Consider the following 15,630-nt stretch of genomic DNA (forward strand, 5'->3'; position numbering starts at 1 on the left):
TAAAGATCTCAGTGTTGTTCTAATTGGAAAAGACCTTTAAGATGGAGTCCAACCATTGACCTAGCTCTACCGCATCCAGTACCAAACTGAATTCCTAAAAAACACATCCACATCCTTTTAATACCTCCAGAGGTGGTGATTCAGCCACCTTCCTGGCAGCGTGTTGCAGTGTTTGAAAACGTTAAGTGGAAGAATTTATTCTACTATCCACTCTACATGTCCCCTGGTGCAACTTGAATGCATTTCCTTTTGTCCTGTCCTTGTTACTTGGGAGAAGAAGCCAACACCCACCTTGCTAGAGCCTCCTCTAGGTAGCTGTAGAGAGCAACACGGTCTCCTCTCAGTCTCCATTTTCCCTGACTGAACAGCTCTTCCTCGCAGGACTTGTTCTCCAGACCTGTCACCACCTTGCTTAGAATCATAGAATCAGAATTGACTGGGTTGGAAGGGACCTCAGAGATCATCAAGTCCAACCCTTGATCCACTACCACTGCAGTTACCAGCCCATGGCACTGAGTGCCACATCCAGTCTCTTTTGAAATATCTCCAGGGATGGAGAATCCACTACTTCCCTGGGCAGCCCATTCCAATGTCTGATCACCCTCTCTGTAGAGAAATTCTTTCTAATATCCAACCTAAACCTCCCCTGGCACAACTTGAGACCGTGCCCTCTTGTCTTGCTGAGAGTTGCCTGGGAAAAGAGACCAACCCCCACCTGGCTCCAACCTCCTTTCAGGGAGTTGTAGAGAGCAATGAGGTCTCCTCTGAACCTCCTCCAGGCTGAACAGCCCCAGCTCCCTCAGCCTCTCCTCATAGGATCTGTGCTCGCCCTTCTCTGAACTTGCTCAGTGTCTGTCTTGCAGTGGAGTGCCCAAAACTGAACACTGTATTCCAGCTGTGGCCTCACCAGCACTAAGTCCAGGGGCAATCAGCCCAAGTCCTGCTGCCCACAGGATTTTTGACACAAGCTGTTGGCCTTGGCCCCTGGGCACACTTTTGGCTTGTGTTCTGCTGGCTGTCAATCCACACCCCCAGGTCCTTTCCCTCTGAGCAGCTTTTCAGCCACTGGGAAGTTTTTGCCAAGCCTGTAGCATTGTGTGGGGTTGTTGGGACTCAAGTGCAGGACCTGGCAATTGCCTCCTTAAATCTCATACAGTTGGCTTCAGCTCATCCATCCAGCCTCTCCAAGCTCCTCTGTAGAGCCTTCCTACCCTTAGGCAGTAGGAAGAGGAACCTTCCATGAATTTTCATGCACAGAGGGAAATCAATATTTCTTGTTTTGATTTTCATTAATCTGCTGTGAGTAAGCTCTGACTTCAGGGCTAAAATGTAATTGCTTCTGTGAACACCTTTGCATGCGTTTTTGCTGTGGTTCTTTATCTTAAATGGTTGATCAGGAGTCACTCAATACTGTAATTCCATCTAGGATGTGTCAGCAACTTGAAAAATACCAGTATAAGAATTCAAAAATTTTGATGTTGCAAATTATTTGAGGGGCTTTCCTGAAAAACAACCACATCTAATCGAGAGAGTTTTCTCTTTAATAAGTGCATATTCTTCCAATTGCCATAAAGCAGCAGTGAGGTATTTTTAATGCTGTATGAAAAACTGTATAGGACTTGGGAACTGTGGAGTTACTGTTTTCCCATTGGCACTTGTATTGATACTTCGTAGTATTGGCTTTGTAATCTTTAGTTGGGAACCTTCAAGTCAGTAACACATTAACCTCCTTCAGGTGCATGTTATCACGGGGCTTTTGTTAACCTTTAGGGGGTTTTGTTTTTAATATAATGAGTATGTAAGCCACAAATGTGTATCTAAAGCATGGATTAATTGAGGTATTTGCCTGCAAATTAGACTTCAACAGTACAAACAATATTTGAGCAAAATGCTTGTCTGCAGAAGACTGAAATCACACGAAATCTAGCAGGAGAGCTCAAGGGTTAAGCCCTCGAGAGCAGGGGAGTCAGTGCAAAATCAGTATGAGATATGAATACCAAGGGCTACACCTAGAAAAGAGAGAGATTTCTAGAGACCAGACAAGAAGGAGCTGTAATTTATTGGAATCTTGCCAGGAGGTGAAGAGGCCGGAGGAAAAAGTAAGACTGGAAGACACCAAAGCTATGATAATCTGAAAGGAAATATTTTAAAGCATGCTACATTTCTGCAGGCTGCTGGAGAGGAGATGTTTATGGCTTAGGTGACTGCTGCATGGGTATAAAGAAAGGAATGGGAGACAACTGTGTGCTAATAAGGGCACAGTCAATGGTAAAAAATTGAAAACGTGGGCAGCCTCATACAAATTCTTTTGCAGTAACCCATAAATGCTTTAAGAATTCTTAGAGTCACTGGCATTGTGTGTCTGCATGTTCTGGTAACCTCATACTCTGAAGTATAACTCAGGATACTTTGGCACATGAGGAATTGCAGAGCAGTGCAGTGTGAGGAGTCTGGATGGTTTTGCTGTTGCTTTGGGATTTTCATGGAGGAAGCACTTCCAAGTACAATTCTAAACAAGGCTTAAGAGTAAAGTGTGAAGAGTGGAGCCAAAGTGAATAGCAAAAAAAAATAGTGAGGGTGATTCTGCAGTTGATTGAATGTAAGGATTATCTCACAGCACTGAGTTTGCTTCTTTCTGACAGGCAAATGGTGAGCTGTAGAATGAGATAGGAGTTTATAGCCATGGAGTGTCATGCTGGCAGGATGGATTGCTGTTGGGAGACTATCATGAGATAAGTAAGGATGTAGCTTATGTAATCTGAAAAACTTCTGTACCTCATCCAAGAGCAGTTTTTGGTTTGGTTTGGTTTTTACCTAGGAAAACAAAACATGAATCTTAACACGACTTAACTATTTCCAAGTAAATCCCCTTGACAAGCAAGCTTCCTGCATTGACAGCTAGAGATCTGCTCTCAATAAACCAGCAATATAGGGTATGAATAGAAAAATTCCATACAAAAATTAGAACTTGGCTTCAAATGAGTCACATTTCATGTCCTGTAAGTATATTCCTTCCTTCTCATTTAGTTCCCTTTTTTCCCATGCAACATGGCAATGATCATGCTTCTTTCAAAGCAAGCTCAGCAGTGCAAACCTACCAGAATTGATGGGTTCTGCTATAGACTTGGTTCTATTTTGTAACTGAAAATCCCATGGAATGAGTTTTATTATTCCATGTTGATCTAAACCAGTGTTTAATAGGAAATTAAAAAGTAACTAGCAAGTCAAATTCATTGCGGTAGCTAACTGAACTTAGAGATAAAAATACTTCCTACTAATTAAAATAAAGGTCGTGAAACGCAGTGTATTTCTCTCCATGTTTTCAATTTGTATGTGAGGATGTAAATGTCCTTTTATTACCTAAGGGGAAATAAAACTACTACTGGTGTTATCTAGTTTCTTAATGGTGTTGGTCCATGCAGTTACTAAGTGAATGGTGCAGTTTTTCTCCAGCCATTAAAATAGGTTGACTGTTCTATAGGATGACTAAAATGGCACAGTGTGTTTCAGAGTTTCACACCACAAAGAACATGTCCACACACTTTCCAGTAACATAGTCCTGTGCTCTATGGCAGTTCATTTTTTAAAGTAATGTTTTCCCACACACATTTCAATTTCTTGATACTTTTAGGCTATTGAGGCCTTTAATGAGGAAAACACTGCTAAGAAATTGGAAGCTATCTCCAGCCTGATTAATTATGACCTGGTAACTCCTTTCTTTTCTTTCTTTTCCCCAAACTTGTCCTGGCCTTCTTCCATCAACAGCATCCCCGATGGAGCCTGTGAGATCCCTGTGTGTTCTGGAGAGCTTCATGTTGTCCAGCTGCAGTGTGCACAGTGCTATGGATTGCTCTTCCAGGTTGCCCCATGGTTCTGCCTTGCTGCATCAAATATGGTGACTGAACTATGTGGTGGGGGTAGTTAGTGATTGCAAGTTGTTCTTGGAGACAGGAAAATACTCTATGGGTAAAATCTTGTTTTCTCTCCTGGTGAGCAAGCTGGGTTAGACAGATTTCTCCCTCTATCTTCCTGGTTCTCACCCCACTACATTTTTCTTGAGTGATCCTTCTAGTGGTACAGCACACTATGTATAAAATACTCTGGTGGTTGCTTCTAATGCCCCCGACTTGTTTTAGTAACAAAATGTGACAACTTTCATGTTGTCTGAATAAAGGCAACTGCTAAAGCCAAGGACTGAATGAGAGACAAAGCAATGAAACCTGCGCCAAAGTCAGAAAGATGTTCAAGCAAATGATGCCTGTGGGCTTTTCCTTTTTAACCTCCTGTTCTACTCAGCTACACTTAGTAGCAGTTTATTACCCTCAGCTTATTTGAGGATAAGTTGAGACTGTCCTGGTAAATGCTTTGTATTGGTGAAGCTGAGCAAGGGAAGATATGGAAGAATACAAGATTCCATTTGCTAGTGCAAGGCTGTTCTCCTTGTGATGGAAAAATGTCTAGGTTCTCTCCAAGTGTTTTCATGTAGTGCTCTTTACTAATGTTAGTTTCTTAAACCCTATAAATAATTGTTATGAACAGTGTAGTAAAGAAATCTAGTGTTTCAGGTAATACAGGGCTTGAAACTGTGGACAGAACTCTAAACTGTCTTGAAACTGTCTCCTTGGGAATATCCCAGGAGATATCAATAACATGGTATCTCTTACCATTGAAGAAATGGCAGACAAAAAGCCCTTATCCATAATGGTCTCAATTAGGAAATTAATTCTTCAGCATACTGTGTCTCCATTCCTGGAAAGCCTGGATGGTTTTCTATTCAAAGAGAAACCAGAAGGGCTGGTGGGGTGGGTGGCTGTGTATGAAGTCAATGGCCACTGCATAAATGTCCTTGTCCTGCTCTGTACCCTCTTTGTACCAAGGCAGTTGATTTGACATAACTCTAATGATAAATGTTCTCCACGTTGGATGTGAAAAACAATCCTGGTGATTATCTGTGGGAGACACAATTAACCATCAGGAGCCAGAACAGTTTAAAACAACACAGCTGTTGTCATTCATACCTCGGGGCCACACTGTTCACACTGTCCTAGTTTTAAGTCATGTCAGTTCACACATTTTTTAACATGGTGTGTTTCTCTGGTGCAGACAGGGCTGAAGTAATGTGTGGTGGGATTTAGAAATCTTCCTGTGTGGACAATGTGCTTTGCTAAGAGTAGGAAACCTCATACTCTTTCATCTTCTCTCTCCCATGGTTTTTGTTGAAAGATTTGCCTGCACATTCTCACATGCAGTTCATATAAAGTCACTTTCCTCCCTCAGCAGAAGAGGAACAAAATTATTATTAAGAAAGAGAGAGCAGAAGTAATATTCCCTGAGACTACCTGGGAAGGATTTAAAAGGATTTAAAAGAAAGATTTAAAAGAAGGATTTAAAAACACTTCTTGTTGGTAAGCAGATATAAAACATATATACTTCGATAAACCCCTTGCAAAAATGCATTTGATGTCTCAGCTTTTTTAATTCATTCTCAGTGCCTTCAGATTTCCTTAGGCTGCTGTAATTTCCCTCTGTACTGAGGCTGGCAAGGACACTGGAGCAGCAGAGTGAAATTTTCCTTTTCTCCCACCTGTCTTTTCTCATCCTTAGCCTGCCTCTTCCAGTGACTACCATCTCCTCCCATCCCAAAGCTCTGCTCCTTCCTTCAGTTGTGTCCAAAGCCTGTTTGTCTCCTGCTTGTTCATGAGCAACACAAGAGAATCTGTTGTTTCTCTTCTGTGTACCAGAGACCACCAGGGAGGAGAGCATATTACATCGACAAAAAGAATGCTTTTATTTTTTTACTTTGGTGAGATCACCTGCTGGAAACACTGGAGCTATGGTTATAGAGCCGTATCTTCTAAAATTCACTGCAGAGTTTCTAGAAATATGAACTTTAAAAGTGCTTTGCTGACAATTTTGTTGTTTCTCCTGTTGGAGAGCATCACAGCAATAAAAATAATGTTTGTGATCTATCCTTTGCCACAAGGAGCATTGAGCATGCACTTGACATTTTCATATGTGTTCCTCCAAAAAGTCTGATGTCGTTTTTAGCCTTTGAAACAGGACTAGGCAGCATTGGTGATTCTCTCTTGGGATTATAAATTTTGTTTGGTGAGATCAGTGGAGTTCAGGGAAAAGTCTGTACAGCTGAATATAGAACGTAGCTGCCTTTGCTCACTGCCTGCAGCAATCCTTGTCCTGAGCAGTAACTGAGCGCAGCACCCCAGGATCCTGCTCCTCTCTCTGTGACTGGAGGGCTCTCTGACCACGGTTATCTGCAAACCTTGTTCCTTACAAATTGTTCTGTATTTCAGGTGATTGCTGGGATGGTTTTGTACCTAGGCTCCTGGTCCAAAATGCTAGTGTCGAAATATTTTTGCTGTTCAAAAACTTTTTTGTTCCTCAGAGGGCTGAGGGTGGTCTCACTCCTCATGGCCCTGGGGCCTGCATTCCAGTTTGGAGCATCCTTCTTTCCTAGGGACAAGCAGGAGCAGATTTGGCAGTGCAGTGCAGCATCAATCATTGGGAAATGTCTGAGCTGTTTGCTGCCTGATCATCCACTCCTTTTCCTCTCAGGAAAAGAAGTTGTAGGCCAAATGAAACATGTGCCAGAACCAGAGAGGCCATCACTTTGACCTGTGCTGCCAAACTTAGTTGGAGGAGCAGAGTTTCACCAGGCACTTGGGGCTGACACTGGCCACCAAATTCCCAAAGTGCTGGTGATGGGCACAATGTCAGATTTTCATTGCTTCTTCTGGAGAAGCCTGTTCTGCTGTCCAGGACTAAAATCCTGGAGTCTTCAAATTCTCACAAGGTCAGTTCTGGCTTCAGTGAAACCCAGAGACACAACTGGCCTTGGCTGATGTGGCTCAAAAAGCCCTTTTTCATTAAAAATGTGAGATCTCTAAGCCAAATTTAGTATGCTCCACAATTTAACCAACTACTTTGCAAGATGGATGTTGAGCTAGAAAAACAAAGCATATGCACATTCTTGAGAATGTGTAAATTTTGGGAAGTTAAGTTTGTGGCTCCTATTTCACCCTCTTTTTTTCTAATTTTAAATGAAGCATCAGGACAGCAATGCTGTGAATTGCAGTGTGTGTGTGGTGATCCTTGCTGCTGCATCCCATAACTGGAGGAGGAGAGGAAGTATTACTTGTGTATGTTCTGCTCTGAAGCCTTCTTTGCCTTGCCAAAATCTCTTCATTGGCATCTTCTCCATATCCAGCTCATTGGAGCCATGCATTTGTTTTCCATTAGTTGCCTCATTTAATATGATGAGTTTATTTTTATTCTTAAATATTGCATTTTAAATGAAAAAACACAATGCTTCAGTGGTCTGATAAATTGTTGGAAGATGATTTTTGTCATTGTCTCATGCTTTTCACTCTTCTTTTTTTCTTTGTTTCTTTCCTTTTCTTTGAGCTACTCTTGCTACTTTTGATGTGTTTTCGTATACATTGTGCTACAAACAAACAACAGAAAAAGAAAGAGGTTCACTTTTTTCTCCCACTGTAAGTCCAAGTATTCCATGGACTTCCATGGTTAGGGAGAGCCCAGCTGACCTATGCACTGGGAACAGGACTCTGGAGGTACCAGGGACAAGAGGATGATAGGTAAAAAGGGCAAGCAGTGGCTTAGAAGCAGCAGTATCTTGGCTCATTGCCTGACTCACTTTCCATCTATCTCTACAGTTTTCACACCTGTTCTGGGGTTACCTTTAGAAGGTAACATAAATAAATAAACCAGCACACAAGAGAAATGGATATTGAGAAGTAAAGCTGAAGTGAGATATTTCATGTGCTCTGTGTGTCCCATAAACCCACCACAGAAGTAGGAGCATAGGATCAAGTCTTCCAAATGTAATTCAATAAAACCTTCCTCTATCACGCCCTTCATTTTTCCTCTTTTCCCTTTTGCAAAGATTTAAGCTGCCAGATAAGTGTTGCCTCATAGCCCAAAGGTCAGTAAATCCACCCAACATACACCTGCTGGGGAATTAAAGGTACATCAGCCTCAGGGCTGCATTTTCTAAAATGCCTTTTCTCTGCCAGTATTGGTAATAAGCCCTTTGATGCAAATTCTGCAGTCATATTTGTGCCTTGGAGCTGTGCTAGTAACAACTGAAGAGTTAATTTCAACCATACTGAGCAGTTCCTATTTTTCTAAGTATATTCAGTTACAATCAGTTAATATTTATTGATGGGAGGAGGACTGAGAGGGTAAACCAGGTGTGCTGAGATGAGATATTTTCATTCCTCTTAACTGTGCTAACAGCATTAATGTACTGCTCCTTTCTGTCATGTCCTTCCCAAGCTCAGAAATCAATGAAGTGAGGGATCAATATTTGTTTCCCCAAACACCTGTTTAAAATTCCAGTCTGCACCATCTTCTCATTTTTTTCCTCTTGCCTTTCCTCCATATTTCTCCAAAGAGGGAAAAATCCCCAGGCTGAGGTATTAACCCCAAGCTTTTTGTCTTTCTAACAGAGAGGTCAAGGAATGTGAAGTGGCTTCTGAACTTAGGCACATAAAGACTCCCCCATCAAACATCTGCTTTAGATCTAAGTTTTGAAGAGGGAATTGCATCTCCCAGTGCTCTGGCCAGGTTTTTTAATACCTGAATTGATGAGCATGGGGAAAGCCAGGCACAAGTTCACAGAGGAGTGATTTAGTAGGAAATCAGAGTCTCCCAAGATGTAACACACATTCTCCTTACCCAAATGCTACTTGTTTTCCCAATGATCTTCCCCTCTCGGGGAGTTGGTCCCATTATATTTAATAGTTTGATGTTCTCAGGTATCCCACATTGCTGCCCATGACTTGGGTGCACAGAATGGACTGCAGTCCCCAGGTTGCCATCTCTCTACCTTCCTGGCCACCATGCCCTGGATGGAGGCAGCTGCTGGCAGAAGCTACATCTCAGTCCATTGCAGTTCCCCGCCTGGTTTATTAGTACAAATTCAGGCAGCTAAAGTTAACTTACTGGAGCAGATGAAATGCTGGCCTGGGTCTCATCCTGTGGCTGCAGGGTGGCAACCTGTGCAGAGGAGCAGGAGGGAGTGGGGATAAGTGGGTCCCACCCCACTGCTGTGATGGCAAAGCATCCTCTCTCAGCATTTCCCACTGCCCCAACTTATTCTCTCTGGTGCTCACAGGTATTCATTGAGGGGAATTTCAGTACTTCCTCCCTTTCCTAAATCTTTCTGTTTGACAGTTTCTTCCTTGTTTCATGATAGACTGGGTCTGAAATGGGACATGGAGACATGTGCCTGTGGTAAACCAAAGGACAGGTCTCAGACTGTGCTGCTGTGCACTATTAACAGCAGGGCTGGCATCCAGAGAGTTCACTTGGTTATGCCAAACCCAGATTAGACAATACAAACCCTGACAATCTGGTATTATTTTCTAAATATATGATTCTATTTTCTATTGGGGAGGGAAGACACTGTTTTGGAGGACAGAAGTAACATTCTCTAGCTGTTTGAGCATCTGCCTAATGTGCATTATGTATATCCAAGGAAACGTATGCAAAAAAAGGTTTATTTTGGAACTTAGTGGATGAAATCCTGTCCCATTAGAGCAAGTGGGAGCTTTGCCATTGACTTCAGTCAGGCCAGCATTTCACCCAATACTTTTTATATATGGTTTTATATGTTATGATAGTTCGTGAATTAACTGAAACAATCCCTGTAGAGAATATATGAGGATTATTCTTCTCTACCTTGGGAGGAGCAATCTGCTGTTGTTGCTTACTATATTGGGGTTCTTGGAAAGAGATATGGATGGGAGAGTCTTTTATTATATTAAAGATGCATACTTTATTGTGTACTCCCTTTTGTATAATTCATCAACAGCAGAATTACACAGGTGTTAGCTGAGAAAGGAGCGCAGATGGGAAGAAAATGTCTGCAGCAGGATCTGAAGGAGATGAGGTGATTTTGTCTTCATGAGGCTTGTAACCCAAGGAGAAATCAGAGAGAGTATCTTGCCCTTTGAGTGTGTCTGTCTTAGGTTGCTCCAAGTCTACAGTCCAAAGACCTGCTGAGATTTCCAGTCTCGTGCTGTCTGGATTTTTAAATGATAAGGGCAGGACAACCTTTCTGGATTTTTGTTAGAATTTTTTGTTTGGTTGGTTGGTTGATTGGTTCTTTTGTTTGTTTGTGTCTGTTTGTTGCCTGGCCAGGAGAATAGGAGAATTCAGTGAATCCTTCTGGAGAAGGATTTTCATGATGATGGATTTTATTAACGACCTTGATGATGGGACAGGGTGTCTTCTCAGCAAGTTTGATGATGACACAAAACTGGTAGGACTGGCTGGCACCCCAGAAGGCTGTGCTGGCATTCAGAGGATCTAGACAGGCTGGAGAGTTGGGCAGGGAAAAAATTAATGAATTACAACAAGGGCAAATGTAGAGTCTTACATCTGGGTAGGAACAACCCCAAGAACCAGTACGGGCTGGGGACTGAGTGCTTGGAGAGCAGGGAAGGGGAAAGGGACCTGGGGCTGCTGGTGAATAGAAGGATGTCCATGAGCCAGCAATGTGTCCTTGTGGCCAAGAAGGCCAGTGGCACCTGGGGTGCATTAGAAGGGGGTGGTTAGTAGGTCGAGAGGTTCTCCTCCCCCTCTGCTCTGCCCTGGTGAGGCCACATCTGGAATATTGTGTTTGGTTCTGGGGCCCTCAGTTCCAGAAGGGCAGGGAACTGCTTGAGAGAGTTCAGAGCAGAGTGACCAAGATGATGAAGGGAGTGGAACATCTCCCTTATGAGGAAAGGCTGAGGGAGCTGGGACTCTTCTGCTTGGAGAAGAGGAGAATGAGGGGTGAGCTCATTAATGTTTATAAATATGTAAAGGGAGAGAGCCAGGAGGATAGTGCCAGGCTCTTCTCAGTGATGTCCAATGACAGGACAGGAGGCAACGGATACAAACTTGAGCATAGGAGGTTCCATATACACATGAAGAATTTTTTTTTCACTGTGAGGTTGTCAGAGCACTGGCACAGGCTGCTCAGGGAGGTTGTGGAGTCTCCTTTTCTGGAGACATTCAAAGCCCACCTGGACACGTTCCTGTGTGACCTCCTGTAGGTGACCCTGCTCTGGCAGGGGTGTGGATTCAATGATCTTTTGAGATCCCTTCCAACCCCTAAATTTCTGTAATTCTGTGGATCTTGTAATTTCTTCCACGCCTTTACCTCCTAACAGCAGGTTTGTTCAACATGTTCCTCACAAGGGTGCATCTCCCATCTGATCAGAAATCAATATATCTGTGGAGATTATAAACTGGCTTTAACCCCTGTGAGGGCATAGTGCCTGCACTCCCCAGTCTGCTTTGGCAGCCTCTTGTCTTTATCTGAGCATGTTAGTTTTGGCCTGGAAAGTTCCAGCAATCCAAGGGAGCTTGGCCCTTCTTGGCCTCGCCACCAGTTAGTGCTGGCCCTGGGCCTGGAAGGCTGATAATATGACAGGGAAAAGGGGGAACTGGAGACCCATTTTCTGTTCAAGATCTTTGACTTGGAAGCTTGCTTTCTCCTCTTGCTCAGAGTATCTGGGGTGGAGTGAAGAAGTGGTTTGGAGCTTAGGGAAGGAGAGAAAGAGGATGAAGCTAAAGTCATGCTGTTTGTTCTTGCAGGAGTGTTGTGAGCAGGCAGCTGGGGGAATCCTCCAGCACTGTAACTGCAACCAGTTTGCATATTCAGTGAGTAAGGAGTGAGCACATAGCTAATATAAAGCCTATGTAAATTAGAGTATGAGAAGACACCACAAACAACAGGTAGCAGAAGAATGTCAGTGCCACTGATGAGTGCAGAAGTCCCAGCCCTTTGCTGACAAATCTGCATTGCCCAGCTCAGGTGCAGAAGCAGGGAGCTCTTTGTTGGGTGCTGTGGTGTCCAAATAAATAAGCTTGTTTTTTCAGAGCAAGTTGGTAACTTCTATACCTGTGGTGTGACTAATTCCCAGACACGATAATTTGTTTCCATGTAATTGAGAGCTTTCTATTTTTAAATGGATCCATCAGTTACAACTATATGGCAGCTAAAGAAATGTATTTTAAGTTAATAAGAAGATTTAATTGTTCAGTGCAGATTGCACCTTTCTAGCAGCCTAACAGCAGGCAGTTCTGTGTGCTTTGTCTTTCTGATTTCCCTAGTACACTACTGAGTCCTAACTTGTAGCTGGTGCTTCTGCTACAGCTTTGTCAGGCAATTAATCAGGGCAATGACATGAGATTGTTGCAGTAAATAAAGCATTTCAGATAAGAACTCTAGTACTCAAGCAAAGAAGCCCATGGGGATATTTCAACTCATTTTGATTTCCTTTAAAGATTATCTTGGCCACAAAGTACTATTATTTGTCCTTGTAATATGAATTTTTGCTTGAAAGCTTCTCTATCATATTTTCTTATAATAAATTATCATGGTTTGGCTGATATTCTGGTGTAACTCTGGCCTAAAACAGGAGGAAGGAAAGTAGCTTAAAATAGCAATTAGAAGAAAGACTTGAGGGTCATGAGTTATTTTCTGGTTCTGTCACCAGTTTAGGTCTCAGCTCAGAATACCCTGAAGTTGCAGGAAATCTTTTTATTGACTTCAGTAGATTTTGGATCAGGTGCAGTCTGACCTTGGACAAGTCAGGTGCCTTCTGTGCTTGGGGCTGAAATGTGCATGTTCTGCTTTACCCATCCAACAGGACTGCTGTAAAGCTTCATTCATTCACATCTGTGGAGAGCTTTAGGACTTGCAAACGAATGCCACTTTTTAAAGTACAAACTGTTATTTCAGTATGGATTAATTCATTTTACCTTCCTGCCAGCTGCCAACAATCTCTTTAGTGCAATGAAACTGACAGCCTATGTCAACAGCTGAGAGCAGTTCTTTCATGACAGAGGGAGAAAAGAAAAAGAGAAAACGTAGACCTGAACTATTCCCCTTACAGAGAATTTTTTGTGTATGAAAGCAAAAATTGTGGCTGTCATTTAAGAAGGCCTTCTCATAAAAAACCTGCACGTTAAATTAAAACTGCTGTTATTTTATTTTTTTCATTCCACTGCAATACAGACCCCTCCTGGTTCTTGATGAAGAGCGAGATGAAATATCACACAACTGAGCTATAGAGAGAATATCAGGCTGTTCCAAGCACGTAAGCCAAAATGAGCGTTCAGAGAGAGATCACTGTATTATGAGCTCATGCTGGCAATATGTTTTTTTCCTATGGGTGTAAACTGAGATTTGAGCCTGAGAGAGACCCTATATTGAGCCTCCCAGGAGCATTTTCACGTATGTTCTTTTCTTTTCCATCAGCAAGGAAGTCATGAACTGCTCCCAGACCTAGAGGAATACCTACAGTCCTCAGCAATTCCCACTGTACAGTGGTCTCCTCTCCTTCCTTCCCCACCACAGGGCCATAAACAGAAGATGGAGCCAGAGAGAGAACACCAGGGTTTTACTGAGGGGACAAGGTTATTTTGTCCTGCATATGTATTTGGGTGTGTGTGCTGGTCTGAGAGTCTTAACCCTTTTCATTTGAGACATCCTGGGGTCAGGGGCAGGGAGGTGGTGGTCAGGATGGGGAAGGTGAAAGGCAGAGTGTGGAGCTCAGTGTCCCTCCCCCTGTGTGCCAGTAGGAAGCCTACATGTGTTGTCCCAGCAGCAGCTCTTCCCATGGAGAGTGGGGTCTCCAGGGTTGCTGTGGAATCTCTGAGGAAGATCCCCTTGTGGGGACCAGCTCTGGGACCAGTTGCAGAACTGTTCTTTCTCCGGCTTGTGTGAAGGGAGAACAATGCCCTGGAGACAGAACAAAGTCAGTAGAGCATCCTCTATATCCTATATTCAGAATATATCCTATATTCTGAATTTTCAGTCAGTTAATTACTTTGCTGCACAGGATGATGCATTTGAATTAATTATGCTATTTTTCAGCACTGGTTTGTGCCTGCTAGGTGTTAGAAACACTGGGATTGCTGGCATAAACATGTTCCAGGCAGTTACATCTCCCTGAGCCCGAGCTCTGTTTCCATCAGACTGAAAACCATTGCTCATCCATCTCAACACGCAAACACTTTACAGTTCTTTTTCAGAGTGTCATATCTTTCTTACTGGCAAAGTCTAAAAACCATAGCAGCAATTCTTTTCTTTGGTGTTCTTAAAAAGTCTATTAACTTTTGTTAGGAAAACTGTATTTGAAAATGGATTTGCTCTTCTAATCCCTAAAGTACCAGAACCCAACCTTAGCACTGGGAGGGGCCATCTCCAGCTGTGCTGGCCCCAAGACACCACCACTGACTGTCCAGGGGGTTTAGGAAGGAAGGAAAGTTTCATTTGCCCCTTGGCATTGTTCAGCACCATTCAGCCATGAGATCTTCTTTGTATTGTTTTGAAAGAAGCAGCCTTGAAGATGCTGGATACTGGGATTCAGGAGCTATGTGGTCAGTTCAGGCACGAACACATAGTAAAGGCAATAGAAACAGGGAGGACTGTTTCTAGAAATAGGACTGTTCCTGCCTAAAATCAGCTTTATTTATTTAGTCTTCCTACGATTTTTTCTTATTCCTACAGTCATAGTCTAGGGCATGTAGCTATATGGGTGTAGAAGTACTGCTTTCCTTTTACAGATGTCTAGCAGTCCTCCTGTTCCCTCTAAAGATATTACATAAGTTTTACATACAGCCTAACTCGAAGGCTTGATGTGCTTCCTATCCTTTTTTTTTGGCTGTGTTTGTTCTGAAATACAAACACTGAATTCTGTATCTACTGCTGAGTGGCACACAAAAGCATTACAACCTATATACAGTTAAAGATAACATTGTTGAAGAGGTGAATATTTAAGAATACGACTAGGAGCAATGAAAAGACATTCCAAAAAAGATTTCCTTGGAGCTCTATGTTGGGAAAAAACCTCCTTTGGGTACTAGCATGATCTCCATGCTTGAAACTTCTGAACTGCTGCTGTGCCACTGAGATCTCAAGTACCTAATATTGATCTTTCAGCTACCAGATCAGAAGATACGTAGCTGATATTGGTAAAAGCCAGCATTATTTGATTCTTAAGCACAGCAGGAAAAAAAAAACCAACCAAACAGCTGGAGCAGGCTGGGAAAAGTGAGCAGGGACAAACAAGCCTTAAGGCCCTACCTTGGGCTGCCAGAGATGTAAGTTCCTTTGCTGGCTCCCTGTGTGACTGAGCACACGGAGCTCGTGCAGCAGAGAGGTCTTAGCCCCAGCACATTCACTGTGCAAAGATACTCATTGGGCTCTAGAAACCATGATGGCGAGGTATCTGGGGATTTCCCAGAATATAATCCATCCCTTGGGTCTGTTATTTCAGGCTTGGAACCCTGAGGGTGGTGCTGTGACATCTCCATCTGAAGAGCACAGTCAGCATTACCCAAGTCTGCTCTTCAGCTGGAGATGTCAAAGCAACAAATGTGTCCTATGGACATATAATTTAATGTCTGCTTGCTTTCCTCTGTGAAAAGGTGATAATGAACCTTCTCAGCCCCATAAAGGTTCTGCAATGATCAGCTCTGTAAAAAAGAATGAGGACTTTCAATAATTCAGTGAGAGCACCATAAAGAGAAGCTTTCCCCCTGCAGATGTGGACTGGCTGGAGGAAGCTGGAAGAACTGCTTTTAGATGCA

The sequence above is a fragment of the Calypte anna genome, chromosome 4A (genome assembly GCF_003957555.1).
Source record: "Calypte anna isolate BGI_N300 chromosome 4A, bCalAnn1_v1.p, whole genome shotgun sequence".
NCBI classification, from domain to species: domain Eukaryota; kingdom Metazoa; phylum Chordata; class Aves; order Apodiformes; family Trochilidae; genus Calypte; species Calypte anna.